This window comes from Scyliorhinus canicula, chromosome 2 (assembly GCF_902713615.1).
Source record: "Scyliorhinus canicula chromosome 2, sScyCan1.1, whole genome shotgun sequence".
In the NCBI taxonomy this organism is placed as follows: domain Eukaryota; kingdom Metazoa; phylum Chordata; class Chondrichthyes; order Carcharhiniformes; family Scyliorhinidae; genus Scyliorhinus; species Scyliorhinus canicula.
In genome coordinates, this window is record NC_052147.1 from 225,258,248 (window position 1) to 225,274,670 (window position 16,423).

The following is a 16,423-nucleotide window of genomic DNA, read 5'->3' on the forward strand; positions in this document are numbered from 1 at the left end:
ATTTGATGTGATGCACAATCAAATTAACTTTCTTCGTCTAACGCTCTCCCAACTGAGCTATTTCAGCTGGTAAATTAACTTTCTTTACCAAATAATCAAAGGCCTACTTTTGTGACGGATATTGTCCGGTTAAAAGAAATTCAGAAATCAACACATTTGGGGCTGTTTAGCACAACGCTAAATTGCTGGCTTTGAAAGCAGGCCAGCAGCACGGTTCGATTCCCGTAACAGCCTCCCCGGACAGGCGCCGGAATGTGGCGACTAGGGGCTTTTCACAGTGACTTCATTTGAAGCCTACTCGTGACAATAAGCGATTTTCATTTCATTTCATTTGAGATGTATAATTCCTTCTAAAATATTTTATGAGACTCAGCCAACAAATAACAGGTAACCATCCATACTGACCTTTTAATACTGCACTAATAAGTAAACAGAATATCACTAACTTCAGTGATCCAGCTGCACAACGCACAATAATAGCAGAACAGAGAAAATCCTAATTTACTCAAAAGGAATCGCATGTGTTCAGGCTCCTGTCCTATGCATCATGCACAATGGTAACATTAGGACCTTTTCGTACAACTGCAGATTAAAAGCAAAATGATTTTTAAATCTGCTCCAATGTAAATTTGTTTTACTGGAATGGGGATAAAGGTTCGCCCTCCAGTTTACAACTGGGATAATGTTACTGCTGAATTTCACCAAAGGTGAAAATGATCGCCTTTGCAGTCTGACATATCGGCAGGCTGTGATTCTGGTGGGTGTGTGGGGATGGCACCTAGAGTCATGGAGGTATACAGCACAGAAAAGGCCCTTTGGCCCATCGTGTCTGCACCAGACAAAAACAGCCTACTAGGTACTCTAATCCCATTTTCCAGCACTTCCTCATAGCCTTGTATGCCTTGGTATCGCAAGTGAACATCTAAATAGTTCTTAAATGTCATAAGGGTCTTTGCCTCCACTACTCTTTCAGACAGTGTTCCTACCACGCTCTGGGCAAAAAAACTTTTCGTCACACCCTCTAAACTTCCTACTCCTTACATTAAATCAATGCCCCCTCGTTATTGATCCCTGCACCAAAGGGATATGTTTCTTTCTGTCTACTCTATCTATGCCCCTCATAATTTTATACCTTTCAAACATGTCCTCCCTCAGTCTCCCCTGCTCCTTTGAAAACAACCCCAGTCTATCCAATCTCTCTTCATAACTAAAACTCTCCAGCTCAGGCAACATTCTGTTAAATCTCCTTGGCACCCTTTCCAGTGCTTTCACATCCTTTCTATAAACTGGATTCCAGAACTGCACACAATACTCTAGCTGTGGCCTAACCAATGTTTTATACAGTTCCAGTATAATGTCACTGCCCTTAAAATCTATGCCACCGGTAATAAAGCATGTGCCTTCTTAACCACTATGTCCACCTTAGAGGACTCATGTATATGCACCTCAAAGTCCCTCTGATCCTCGGTGCTTCCCAGGGTCCTGCCAGTCACCATGTATTCCCTTGCTGTAAAGTTCCCAGGCGAGTGAACACCCGGAGCAATGATGATTTGGAAAAAGACACTATTTATCTATTCGAATACACCACTATTTCCCGAAGGGTCTCCTGTGCCGAGCCCCAATTCGGGCTGGGTTATTTAGGTCCTAAGGTCCTCTAGCTTCAGGGTGTAGCTCTGCCCCCTCATCTGGAGAGAACATACTCAGGTGAGGAGCAATGAGGACCTGATGGTGCAGACCCCATGACCTTGGGTCGTGTTCTAATACCCCCCCCCATCCAAATCTGGCACGTCGTTCATCTCGACAGCTGGAGAAGTAATGGCTTCACACTGTTCACTCGGGGCTGTCTCTCTGGTGCCCGCTGCGCCGGATCCGAAGGGGTGTATTAGACTGGAGAGCGATCTTTTTGGGTCGAACGCCTGAGTGGTTCCACCATGCTGGGTTTGACGGGCACCCTGATGATTTAGTCTCCATGTCAAACTAGGGGTCTGATGAGTCGGCATCCCATAGTTCCAGATTGAATTGTTAGGGGCTGGTTTAGCACACTGGGCTAAATCACTGGCTTTGAAAGCAGACCAAGGCAGGCCAGCAGCACGGTTCAATTCCCATACCAGCCTCCCCGAACAGGCGCCGTAATGTGGCGACTAGGGGCTTTTCACAGTAACTTAATTTGAAGCATACTCTTGACAATAATTGATTTTAGGGGCTGTTTAGCTCACTGGGCTAAATCGCTGGCTTTGAAAGCAGGCCAAGGCAAGCCAGCAGCACGGTTCGATTCCCGTAACAGCCTCTCCGAACAGGCGCCGGAATGTGGCGACTAGGGGCTTTTCACAGTAACTTCATTTGAAGCCTACTCGTGACAATAAGCGATTTTCATTTTTCGTTTCATTTCAGGTCCTCTTCAGAAGAGGTCAACAACAGCTGTGCTGGAGGAAGAGTTACCACTGGCCATGGGAGCTCTGGGTGGTGCTCAAGCACCTTTTGGACACGGCTGCAGAGGTGGTCCATGAGCCTATTCGACTCTTTCCCCCTTAGACGCACAGAGTACGAGACAGGCCCTGATTACTTCAACACTATCCACAGGATCCACAACGTTAGCCGTTGGCTAAATTTTGGACATAGACCGGGCCGCTTGCGGAAAATCCCCGATGGGCATTGATCGACACCCGTCAGAGTGCTCCTGTCAATCGTGGACCTTTTCCCCAATAGAGGGCAGGACAAGGCTTAGCTGCGTGCGCAGCCAACAGCCCATTAACAGCTCCAAGGGCACCACCCTGGTAGTATCATGGTGTGGGAGTAGAATAAGAGTCGGGTCAGACTGGTCTCTGGTGAACAGGAGATCTGCTTCTGCATCCCGAACTTAAAAGCCTGTACCACCTGCTCGGCCAACCCATTGGAGGTTGGGTGGTAAGGTGCAGCCCTTTCATGGCGGACGCCATTCATTTCCAGGAAATGCCCAAATTCTGCACTAGTGAAGGCCGTGCCGCTGTCCGACACCAAAACCTTGGGAAGTGCGTGCGTACAGAAGGTTTGGCGGAGAGTCTCAATTGTGGCTCGCGACGATGTTGTGGACATGCGGTGGACGTCTGTACACTTTGAGTGGGCATCCACGAGGAGGAAAAACACGGCTCCTTGTAAAGGTCCTGCAAAATCCATGTGGAGATGGGACCACGGTCGGCCTGGCCAATCCCATTCTCCTTGCCAGTATAAAGTCCCAGGTGAGCAACCACTCGGAAGTGATGATGGTTTAGAAAAACCTATTTGAATATACTCCTACTCTCAGAAGGCTCTCCCATGCCCACACTTGGGCCAGGGTATTTATGCCACTTTCACCCCCAGAACCTATGACGTAACTCCCACAAAGGCCAAACCTCCTCCAAATTCAGACATGCCGAAAACATGTGGACATGATTCGCCTGTCCCCTTGCACGCTGCCCGCACCTATCCTCTAATCCTGGAAAGAACCTGCTCATTCTTGACACCGTCATGTGTGTCCCATGCACCACTTTAGATGAGACTCAGTCTCGCACTGAGGAGGATAAATTTACCCTTCACAGGACCTCACTTCATAGCCCGGCTTCTCAGGCACCCTCAACTTCCTGTAAATGGCCAAAATCCTACCCACCCCTATCTCATCCTCAGACAAAGTCTTATTTTGCAGCGCAGGGGGTGGTAATTTCAGGAAAGTAGCCAACTCCTTCCTGACAAAGTGTCTGACTTGCAGATATCAAAACATGTTCCTCCTTGGTGGTTGGAACTCCACCTCTAGTTCTCCCAACTCTGAAAACTGCCTCACGCCCCCCACCCCACAAACAAGTCCCTAAAGCACTCTCTCCCAGCTCTCTCCTATGACCTAAATGTCTCCCGAGCACGCCTAGACTCCACATTTAGGCTCCATGTCTCGTACCTGAACAGATACCGTAATGTGGCGACTCGGGAATTTTCACAGTAACTTCATTGCAGTGTTAATGTAAGCCTACTTGTGACAATAATAAAGATTATTATTATTTAAAAAGTCCCGAAAGCACTCCCCCCCCGCCCTTTCCCACACCCTAAACGTGGAGTCTAGGCCTGCTGGAATAAACATGTGGTTACCACAGTATGGCGCCCACAGTGACATACTTTCCATCTTAAAGTGTCGCCATCATTGATTCCATACCTTCAATGCTGATACCACTAACGGGGACATGGAGTACCTGGCCGTTCCTCTACACGAGGCTTCCTCCATCCGACTCCACATTGACCTCTCCTCCACTGCCCACTTCCTGACTTTTTCCACCTTTGCCACCCAATAATAATTCAACATGATTGGCAACGTTAAGCCCCCTCGCCATCTGTCTGACTCCTAATTCAGGGTACCCATATAAACTCCAAGATCATCCGATTGACCCAACTGAAAACGGATTTGGGCACAAAAATCGGGAGATTCTGGAAGACAAACAGAAATCTCGGCAGCGCCATCATTTTAACTGTCAGAACCCTTCCAGCCAACAGCAGCAGCAAAACATCCCACTTCTTAAAATCATCTTTCACCCCCTCCACCAGATTTGCCAAATTCAGCTAGTGCAACTGCGTCCAACTATGCGCCACTCGTATCCCCAATTATCGGAAACTTGCCTTGAGCATCCAAAACGGTAGCTTCTCCAAGCCCTTCCCCTGTATCGGCACATTGACCGGGAATAATTTGCTCTTCCACATATTGAGCTTAAACCCTGAGAATGAACCAAACTCTGCCAATATCCTCATGATCCTATCAAAGCTCTCCACTGAGTTTGTTACATACAACAAGAGGCCGTCAGTGTATGGCGGGACCCGATGCTCCATCCCCCCCATACAATACCCCTCCACCATGGGTCATTACAAGTGAGTGGCCATTGCTAGGCTATTTCATTCAAGAGTCAACCATGTGTGCCAGAGCATCACTGGTAAGTACAGCAGATTTGCTTCTCCAAAAGGCGATTAGTGAATCAGATGAGTTTTTATGACAATTGTTTCATGGTCATTATTACCAACTAGCTTTTATTTCCACATTAAAAAGGAATAATTTACACCATCTACCAGAGTAGGATTCAAACCTGTGTCTCCAGAGATACCTGGGCCTCTGGAATTCTAGCCCAGTGACATTACCATGACACCATCTCCTCCCCAAGTGACATAGTGGTATTATCACTGGACTCGTAAGCCAGAGACTCAGAGCAAGATCTGGGGTCCTGGGTGATGAACCATCAATCGAACGCGAGATGAGTTGCTGTACAAAAGTTAGGCTTTAATAAGCTAGAAGTTAGCCCTGCGGTCAACTATAGGAAATGGACGACCGCCGGGCGTTCTGACTATTTATACCTCGGTATGGAGGCGTGGTTAACTCAGCCTCTCGACCTATCGGAGAGCCGTCACATGACTGGTCTCAACCAATCGGTCGAGAGGCACATGACCGACCAGGGCCAATGGTAAGCCGGTGTTCTACACCAATGGCAGACAGCTATGCAAATCATACCACCACATTGGGTTTAAATCCTGCCGTGGAAATTTCAATTTAATAAAAATTTGGAATTAAGAAGTCTGACAATGAACATGAAACAATTGTCGTAAAAACCCATTTGATTCACTAATGTTCTTTAGGGAGATCTACCATTCTTACCTGATCTGGCCTACATGTGACTGCAGATCATAGATTCATAAAATCAGAGAATCCCTACAGTGCAGAAGGAGGCCATTCAGCCCATCAAGTCTGTACTGACCCTCCGAAAGAGCACCCCATCCAGGCTCACTCCCCTGTCCCATCCCCGCAACCCCAGCCAACCTCTGGATATTAAGGGGCAATTTAGCTTTGCCAATCCACCTAATCTGCACTTTGGACTGTGGGAGGAAAGTGGAGCAATGGTGTGCTTTCAATGGTGTGCAACTGTACTTGATTTTCCCACGATTGACACTTTTCTGAAAACTGAAAACCACAAAGTGGCTTTTCCATTATATTAGTTAAATTAATTTTCAGAGGGACAAAATGGTCAAAACTGCACCAGAACTGTCCATGTGGACACTTACACCAAAAGTCCCATCACTGTCTGCTTCTTTGCTAAAGTGAGGATAAGATTGTTAATTGTCTTTCTAGCAAACATTTGTGGAACATAAATGGAAAATACCCAATTAATTTTTTCCAATTAAGGGGCAATTTAGCGTGGCCAATCCACCTAGCCTGCACATCTTTGGGTTGTGGGAGCAAAACCCATGCAAACACAGGGACACTGTGCAATCTCCACATGGTCAGTGACCCAGAGCTGGGATCAAACCTGGGACCTCGGCGCCGTGAGGCAGCAGGGCTAACCCACTGCACCACCATGCTGCCCGACAAATGGAAAATATGACTATTAACCAGCTCTCGTGGAGAGCTGAGTTTAAAAGAATCTTGGAGCAAATGATACAACAGGGCGGGATTCTCCATTGACTGACGCCGAAATAGGGAAATAAGATTGGGTAAAGAATAGGTTCTGATGCCGAAATCGAGACGGGTGCCGATTTGACACCAAATCGCAATTCTTCGTTACCTTGACAGTGGCGTCAATGAGGTTTGGAACGCATGCAAAGTAAACACCATTTGTATATTATTAGCGGGCCTGAACCGGTATTCTCCGGTGTCTCCGCGATTCTCCACCTCCGATGGGCTGAGTTCCCGACGGCGCCGTTCACTTGTGCTTTTAAAAATCGTAAAATCAGTGTTGTGGCTGCAGAGGGGGAGAGAGCGGGTACGCAAAGTATCCGCCATCGCCATAGTTTGTTGACAGTTGTGCCGCTGGCTGGGGGCTTCTTCCAGGGCCCGGGGTTGGCCAGGAGGTGGGCTGTGCGGCCTGGGTGGACGGGCATGGAACACCATTGCGGCAGCCGGAAAGGGAGCCATGCAGCTGCACATGCTACTCACAGCACACTGTGAACAGGGCCACGGTTCGTATAGGTGACCCCCCAGGCCACCCCCGGGTACCATCTGGTCCAGCCAACCCATCCGCTGTCTGGGTTTGCTCCAGGACAATTAGTGCCATCTTGTTGGCTGGGATGAGTGTGCATGGGGGTTGTAATGTGTATATGCGGCTGCAGCTTGTCAGCCTCCTGAGTATCAATCATGGACCCAGCGAATCCCACACCACTTTTCATTGGAATCGATTGTGTTCCACATGGCGCCGGTGCTAGCCCCTCCGCAGTCGCTGAATTGATCCTGGTTCGGCGCCAGTTTTGCTGTGGTGAAAGTCCATGAATCCTGCCCCGGCGTCAACACTTAGTCTCAGGAATGGAGAATCCAGCCCCAATTTAGCAAGGTTGTCTAAGTGACATGAAGCTAATTTATATGTTATTATAGAGGAGAATTTCTGGCCTTCAGAAATATTTAGAAAGTAACAAGAACGGCAAAGATTTACAATGGATTTGCCATTGAGTAGCCCCATTATGTCAAGATTTACTCTGAAGGCCATTTATCCAATGAAAAATGAATAGTTTTAGTAAGACTTAGCTTTGAACACCTGCTCAATATCAGCCAGACATTGAAAAATAACCTAATTATACAATGGATTTGTCAATAACCTGGAAAGGCATGTAATATAATAGTTTGATGAATGTTGCTTTAATTATATAATACAGCACCTGCGTCTGAAGGTTAAACTGCAAGAAAGTGCTACAATACATCTTTGCTGACAAGTGCAAAGTACTTCTTTGAGAAAAAAAAAACGGCTTTAACGTGAGTTGTCGAACTGTTTTTGGGCATTACATTTTCAGTGTCGGCTTATTCAATCATCCTAATTTGCAGTTTCCGGTCAATGGAAAGACTACCAATCTCAATGTATGTTTGATTCAATAAATCTAATGATTTAGATTTTGCGATATTTATCTTGTACTAATGTATCCTTTGTCAGGAAACATCTGACTGATATTCATATTAAAATTCATACATTTAAGAACCATGGCCTGTGAGAAAATCCGCGGCTCCTGAGAGTTGTCATATTGCTTTACATCAGATTTTTAAATGTATTTACTTCATCTTTAATGCTATTTTTATGCCATATACTTATTAAAAAAATATTTCAGTGATAGCACTACTTTGCTTTCAGCGTGGATACTATAAATACAGGCCAATTTTGGGAGTGTGCCAATATTTACAAGAGAATTCCTCCCACATACAGAAAGGTTTGAAGATCATTCAATATCTATCTTTCAAAGTAAAGAGATTAATTTTCAATATCTAAATTATGAGGATTTTCCTCAGAGAAGCAATGAACCCCCACCAAGTTCAGCACAGGGCACTCCTGCTGTTAACACAAATACTCAAGAGATAGATGCAGATGCCAGGTCCTTTGAATCACAAGCAACATGTCAGTTGATTTAATATTCATCCTCCACTCTTACTGCCTCAGGTAAGGAAGCACCTAAGGGCACGGCACATCCATAACCAACACACACAGGTAGTGACAGGAGTAAACACAGCAAGAAGATATATCAAAGATGAAAACTGTAACGCCCTTAAACACTGCATGCATTCATTAAATAACACCATTTTAATTTTAATAAGAGTTTCAATTTGTCTTTCTTTTTTGTGCCAGTTATAGTAACAGATATCCAAAAACCAAACTAATAAATTACCTGACCCCTGTGATTTCAATTTTTTAATTGATTACACCTCTGTGTATTACCCTTGTAATTATTTTTTTACATGAACAGTTTTATGGAAATGATATAAATACAAGTTGTTCCTTTTGCTGCATGTGTGTATTTAGAATGAAAGTATAAACAAGGAGCTCAATGATAACCTTCAATGTAACCGCCATTACTATCTCTATAATCTCCTCCAATCTCTCAGCCATTCAATATATCCGCGCAGATCCAATTCTGGCCTTTTGGGCATTCCTGATTTTAATCAGTCCATCCTTGATAGCCATGTCTTGAGTTGCTAAGTTCTGGAATTCTCTGCCTAAATCTTCCCTTCTCTCTTCCATTCTTTCTTCCTTTAAATCACTCCTTAAAATCTACCCTTGTGACCAAGCTTTTGGTCACCTGTCCTCAGCTCTTCTTGGACCTGGAGAGCAGAAAATGTGGCAGGTGGGGTGACTTAATTAGGCGGGAGTCAAAATCTTGTTTTCCCGACAGCCGGTTGAGATGTAAGTTTGGTACTAGTCCCCACAAATGAGGACCAGATGGAACGGCACTCGTGGGGCTGTCCAAGGGGATTGTAGGCCCTCAGCTGCATGCCCTTTTGGCAGGGTGGTGCCCTGGCACTGTTGGTGCCACCTGAGCACCATGGCTGTGCCTGCCCGGCACCCTGGCAGTGTCAGTCTGGCACCTTGGCAGTGCCACCTGGGTGCCAGCCTGGCACTACCAAGGTGTCCAGGTGGCACTGGCAGGGGCACTGCTCAGGTGCCAAGCTGGCATTTTTTGCACACACCTCCACCCAAGCGCAACACGGCCACAGAATTGTGCCTTTACTCTTAAACCATTTTCAAATTCAATCCCACCTTCATGATATATTCAGCAGTACGTGGGAAACTAATAGCACTGGTTTCACACTCCTTTAAAGATGGCATTCACCAGTTGAGTATATCCATTTTGATCGAGGTGAGCGGTTGTTTTTGTGGAAATCTGTGGTACAGGCGAAGGGAACAGGAGATTGACTGTTTGGATAAAAGGACAGGAGGAGTAAGGGCAAATCATGGGGCTGGAAGGCAGGCCAAGAAATTTAGCAATAAGTAGTTGAGAGAGGGAGGGGAGGTCAGGGCATGGAAGGGTGCAACAGGAAGAGCCTAGGACCTTGGGTCTTGGGTGTGGTTGGGGGAGGATCAGTCATAAATGCAAAATGAGAGGCCTCATATCCAATATCAGTTCATCAGTATTGATGTGAGAACACTGTTTGTCATGGGGAAGGTGCACAGTTACAGGACGAGGTCAATGCAGTAAGAGGGCTGGCTATGTCAGAGGCAGGAATAATGGAAGGTACCAAAGGGAAATTCAAGGGATTGTAAGGACATATCAAGGATGGGAGTTGAAAGAGTATGAGGCCATAAATGTGCATGACCCTTTATTGAATACCAGAGCCCTGGAGAGATTTATAATAAATGCTAGGGACACCCTGATAGATACCCATTTCATCCAGGATATTTCAAGATGTCTATCAAATCCTTGCCAGTCGCCCTCCAGGATAATACCTTTGAACCTGCATCCTCTGCTGCCTAGATGAACAAGGGGAATATATCTTTGTCACACACTCACTCATGAACTTGATTCTACAGAACTGCTGGTGACTTAGCCAGAACTACGATTTTTTAATGTACACATGTAGTAAGGTAACTTGTCCTTCTCAGTCTCATCCACTGAAAGTAATGGAGTCAATAGCAAAAGGGATAAGGAAAGGTGATGAACCTTGGAGGTGTACCGAGAGGAAGCCCCCAGGATGGCAGGCATATGTTCCTCCTCTATCTCAATGCATGGTGGCAATTCCTTGTCTCCCAGAGGGGAATGGGCACCTTGAGGGACCTCCAGATACCTCATCTCTCTCTTACCCAGAGTAAGGGAACACAGATCAGCCATATGATGGAACTCAATGGTGGTCACCAACTTCTCCATGGAGGAAGCCGTGTGCTCATATGCCTGAGAAAGAGCAAACCTTATGGCTTTCATGGGCTCCTCCATAGTACATCCAAAGCTGCACATGACTTCTGGCAACTTTGCCATATGTTGCCCTAACTTTTGCTGCATGTCCAGCAGTCTTATTGTGGCCATGACCAGAGACTTAGACATAGACACAGACATACAATTTACAGTGCAGAAGGAGGCCATTCGGCCCATCAAGTCTGCACCAGCACTTGGAAAGAGCACCCCTACTTAAGCACACACCTCCACCCTATCCTCGTAACCCAGTAACCCCAGCTAACCTTTTTGGACACTAAGGACAAGTTAGCATGGCCAATCCACCTAACCTGCACATCTTTGGACTGTGGAAGGAAACCGGAGCACCCGGAGGAAACCCACGCAGACACGGGGAGAACGTGCAGACTCCGCACAGACAGTGACCCAAGCCGGGAGTCGAACCTGAGATCCTGGAGCTGAGAAGCACCAGTGCTAATTACTGTGCTACCGTGCCGCCCTTCAGAGGCTGGCCATCAACGTGCGGCTCAGGAGGACCTGGTCCCATAACAGTGTCACAGGCCTCAGCTGCCACATCCATCCTCCATCAGCTGCTAGGATGTATATGTAACATGCTCACCAGATTGTACTGCTGAGTCTAAATGCAAACCCTCCGCGCTACATATGGGTGTCACTGTGCCAGTGGTGTTTATTGAAAAGACAGGTGTTGATGCATTTTCTGGATGAATGGTGTCATTGGTCTTCAGAGTTGGAGAGTTCTGGCTTCTGTCATGGCTGTGGTCTGGGCTGGGCATTGCAAGGCCCTGTAGTGGAGAGCAAAAAGAACCACATTAAGGATCAGCAGTCTATGAACGCATCATATTTCTTCACGTGCCTCATGTGTGCCAGTGCCAGATTGGATGCTTCATCACACTTAGCCTCGCTGGATTGGCCTGCAGGTTTGGCCTCCCTCCTCTCCTGCAGACTACAGTGTCTATTCCTCTATTCCTCGGAAGGCCTGAGCAGCCCCATGTCAGGCATTCTACTGCCGGTCCTTTACCTCTCCTTGCATTGTGAGTCAGCTTATCCTGCATGACAATGTACAGATGTAGTGACTTGTCATGTGACACCTAACTCCCTTGCCTGCATGTATCCCCATCATACATATGCCCTCGCAGAAGCCAATACGTCATGTGATTTGGCTTCAATTGGCTGCAGTACTGAGGCTACTCACACATTCGCCTACCTGGTTCAGTTGCTCAATTGCAAAGGTATATTCAAAAAGCAGAAGATTGCGGGTGGAGGAAATATGAAATAAAACCCAAAATGCTGCAAGCACACAGCAGATCAGGCAGTAGCGGTGAAGAGGGAACAAATTTGTTTCAGATTGATGACCTTTCATCAGAACTGGGACAAGTTAGAGGTGCAAATACGTTTTGAGCTAGGGGTGGATGGGGCAAAGACAAAGGAAGGTGTGTGATTGGGTTGGACAAGAAAGGTTGAATCACAGAAGCCTTAGTCTTACGGGTCAAAGGAAATGGTGATGAGGTAAAATGTAACAACAACGCAAAACTATCTGCTGTTGAAATTTTTATCCATGCCTTTGTCTCCAAAATCAATTATACCAAACTTATTTGCATCTCAACAAATTCGTCCATGAATTGACCCTCCTCGGTGACCCTACTGCAGCCTCCCGCATCCCCGAATTCACCCAATCTACCTCTTCCCGAGTCCTCGATTCCCCCCCCTCCCCACTTCGTATGGATAAGGTAGTCCCAGATCTGACCACTGGCACAAGCAACCTGGCACCCATGGCTTGGCCGACCTGGTACCATGGCAGTCCCCCAGCCAGCATGGCAGTGCCAGGGTGGCATTGCCAGGGTGCCTGGGTGGCAGTGCCAAGGTGCCCAGGTGCCATTGGGAATGCCCGGGCACCATCCTGTCCTATCCCCAATCACCCAGTTATCTCTAATGGTCTGGGAGATCCCCAGTTACCACTAGGACTAGGCCATGTTTGTGAAAACAAGTGCCAAATGGAGCCCTGGCAAGGTCACCCAGGTGTGACCGTTAGGGCCAGTGCGCCGGGAGAATCCTGCGAATGCATATTTAAATGAGCCGAATGACTTATTTAAATATGCTGATCTGGATTACGTCCAGTGAGAGTGAAATGCAGATCATGACGTCTCACGAGGTTCAGTTGAATCTCGCGCGAAGTCTCAAGTGCCGCAAATCTCGCAAGATTCAACGGCCTCGTCGCAACACCAGATTGGGCACGACGAGGCCGTTAAATCACACCCAAACATTCTTTTTGTAAGTAAACTTAGCGTACCCAATTCATCTTTTCCAATCAAGGGGCAATTTAGCATGGCCAATCCACCTACTCTGCACATCTTTGGGTTGTGGGGGCGAAACCCACGCGAACATGGGGTGAATGTGCAAACCCCCCACGGACAATGACCCAGAGCCTGGATCGACCTGGGACCTCGGCGCCGTGAGGCAGCAGTGCTAACCACTGCACCACCATGCTGTCCTCACCCAAACATTCTTAATCAAGTGCCAATTCTCCACCTGTAAGTAACCACGTTATAGAAAGATAATTGAAACCATAGAGAAAAGAACAATACGCTTCTTGCCACTGGAATAAACAACACCAGCCACTACACGTGGCCTTTTTTGATGTCAGAAAAGTCTTTCACTCCGTTAACTGCGAAGGTTAATGGAGTATCCTCCTCAAATTTGGCTGCCCTCAGAATTTGGCCACAACCTGTATCTATTCCATAATGACTTGCAAGCCATGATCCTCACCAACGGGACTACTGCAGATTCTATCTGAGTGAAGACGGGGGTCGAACAAGGCTGCACCAGCCCTCCTCTCCATTTTCCTTGCTGCAATATGATGCACTATCAATTACGACGAGACGAGAGTAGAGTGTAGTCGAGGCTTTATTATGCAGAGATGTGTAATCCTCCCGCAGCTGCTGCCGAAATGGCAGCAGCTCGGGGAGAGCCCACACATTTATACTCCGCCTACTGGACGGAGCCAGCAGGCAGGGTTCTACCCCGTTCCTGTAGTACAGGGGCTTTACCGTAATACACCTTATATACGATATATACAATACAACAATACAACAGTGGTGACTACCACGTTCACCCCCTGTTAATAAGAGTCCAGCGGGGGTGGTGGAAGGCTATTTACATGCAGGTGTTTAACATTTTAAGGAAAGTTTACAAATTCAGACAATCGGACGCCTTGATCCGTCGTTGCGAGCACCGCAGTCCCGGTGGCGATGCAGGCGTTGGTTCGGCTGTCGGTGACTCTGGGAGCGTGTCGACCTCATCTTCATCCCCGGGTGGGACTAAGGGAGGGCGGATCGTCCTGGAGCGGGGGCTGTGATGGGGTGCGCTGCGGGTAGGGGGGGTTGTGCCAGGGCAGAGGAGGGGGTGTGTGGGGACCCAGCTGGTGCCAGGGCCCTGAGGGAGACTGTGTCTTAGCGGCCGTCGGGGTACACTACGTAGGCGTACTGCAGGTTTGCGTGAAGTAGCTGTACCCTCTCAACCAACATGTCCGCCTTGTGGAGCCGCACGTGCTTACGGAGGAGAACAGGTCCTGGAGCTGCCAGCCACGTTGGGAGCGAAACCCCGGAGGTGGACTTCCAGGGGAAGGCAAAAAGACGCTCATGGGGAGTTTTGTTCGTTGTAGTGCAAAGGAGCGACCGAATGGAGTGAAGTGCGCGGGGAGGACCTCCTGCCAACGGGGGGCCGGGAGATTTCTGGACCATAGGGCCAGCTGGACAGCCTTCCAGACCGTCCCATTCTCCTGCTCCACCTGCCCGTTTCTCCGGGGGCTGTAGCTGGTCATCCTGCTTGAGGCGATGCTCCTGCTGAGCAGGTACTGGCGCAGCTCATCGCTCATAAATGAGGATCCCCAGCCGCTGTGGACATATGCAGGGAAACCGACCAGAGCGAAGATGGTGTTGAGGGCTTTGATGACAGTGGTAGACATCATATCGGGGCATGGGGCGACAAAGGGGAATCTGGAGTATTCGTCGGCCACGTTAAGAAAGTACGTGTTTCGGTCGGTGGAGGGGAGGGGCCCTTTGAAATCCACGCTGAGGCTTTCAAAGGTGTGGGAGGCCTTCACCAGGTGCGCTCGGTCTGGCCGGTAGAAGTGCGGTTTACACTCCGCGCAGACCTGGCAGTCTCTGGTGATAGCCCTGACTTCCCCGATTGAGTAGGGCAGATTGCGGGCCTTTATGAAGTGAAAGAAACGGGTGACCCCTGGGTGGCAGAGGTCGTCGTGCAGGGTCCGGAGTCGGTCCACTTGTGCGCTGGCACATGTACCTCAGGATAGGGCACCGGGGTGGTTGTTGAGCTTACCGGGACGATATAAAATCTCATAATTGTAGGTGGAGAGCTCGATCCTCAACCTCAAGATCTAATCATTTTTGATCTTGCCCGATGTGTGTTGTTGAACATGAAGGCAACCGACCGTTGGTCAGTGAGTAGAGTGAATCTCCTGCCGTCCAGGTAATACCTCCAATGCCGCACTGCTTCTACAATGGCTTGGGCCTCCTTCTCGAGGGAGGAGTGGTGAATTTCGGAGTCGTGGAGGGTGCGTGAAAAGAATGCCATGGGCCTGCCTGTCTGGTGGAGGGTAGCGGCCAGAGCGATGTCCGATGCATCGCTCTCGACCTGGAAGCGGAGCGTCTCGTCGATTGCGTGCATCGCGGCCTTGGCAATGTCGGCCCTGATACGGCTGAAGGCCTGGTGAGTCTCAGCCGTCAGTGGGAAAAAGGTGGAGTGAATAAGTGGGCGGCCTTGTCCGCATAGTTTGGGACCCACTGGGAGTAGTACGGGAAGAACCCCAGGCACCGTTTCAGGGCCTTGGTGTAATGGGGAAGGGGAAGTTAAATGAAGGGACGCATGCGATCGGGGTCAGGCCCTAGAACCCCATTTTGAACCACGAGGATGGCTAATCGGTTAGTGCTGAACACACACTTCTCCTTGTTGCAGGTTAGGTTGAGGAGCTTGGCGGTGTGGAGGAATTTGGAAAGGTTAGCGCCGTGGTCCTGCTGGTCATGGCTGCAATTGGTGACGTTATCCAGATACGGGAAGGTGGCCCGCAGTCCGTACCGGTCAACCATTCGGTCCATCTCCCGTTGGAAGACTGAGACACCGTTAGTGACGCCGAAGGGAACCTGAAGGAAGTGGTAAAGAAGACCGTCCGCTTCAAAAGCGGTGTAAGGGCGGTCCGCCTTGAGAATGGGGAGCTGGTGGTAGGCAGATTTTAGGTCCACCGTCGAGGAGACCCAGTATTGTGCAATCTGATTGACCATATCAGATATGCATGGAAGGGGGTACATGTCGTGCTGCGTGTACTGATTGATGGTCTGACTGTAGTCGATGACCATCCTGTTTTTCTCCCCAGTTTTTACAACTACCACTTGAGCTCTCCAGGGCTGTTGCTGGCCTCGATAATACCTTCCCGTAGCAGCCGCTGGACCTCAGGCCTGATAAAGGTCCTGTCCTGGGCGCTGTACCATCTGCTCCTGGTGGCAAGGGGTTTGCAATCCGTGGTGAGGTTCGCAAACAGGGTCGACCTTAAGGGTTGCAAGGCCGCAGACAGTAAGGGGTGGTAGGGGTCCGCCAAATTTTAGGGTTGGCTCTGGAGGTTGCACTGGAAGTCCAGGCCGAGTAGCAAGGCAGCACAGAGATTGGGGAGGACGTAGAGCCAGAAGCCGCTGAACTCTATGCCCTGGATGGTGAGGGTGGCGGTGCAGTACTCCCGGATCGCCACGGAGTGGGATCCGGAGGCCAGGGAAATTGTCTGGTT

General features: G+C 48.6%; 1 protein-coding gene across 4 annotated transcripts in view; it reads right to left on the minus strand.

Moving 5' to 3' along the window:
- LOC119961986 (potassium voltage-gated channel subfamily H member 7-like) overlaps window positions 1–16,423 on the minus strand; it is a 565,928-nt gene that overhangs the window by 34,728 nt on the left and 514,777 nt on the right. The window lies entirely within an intron of this gene.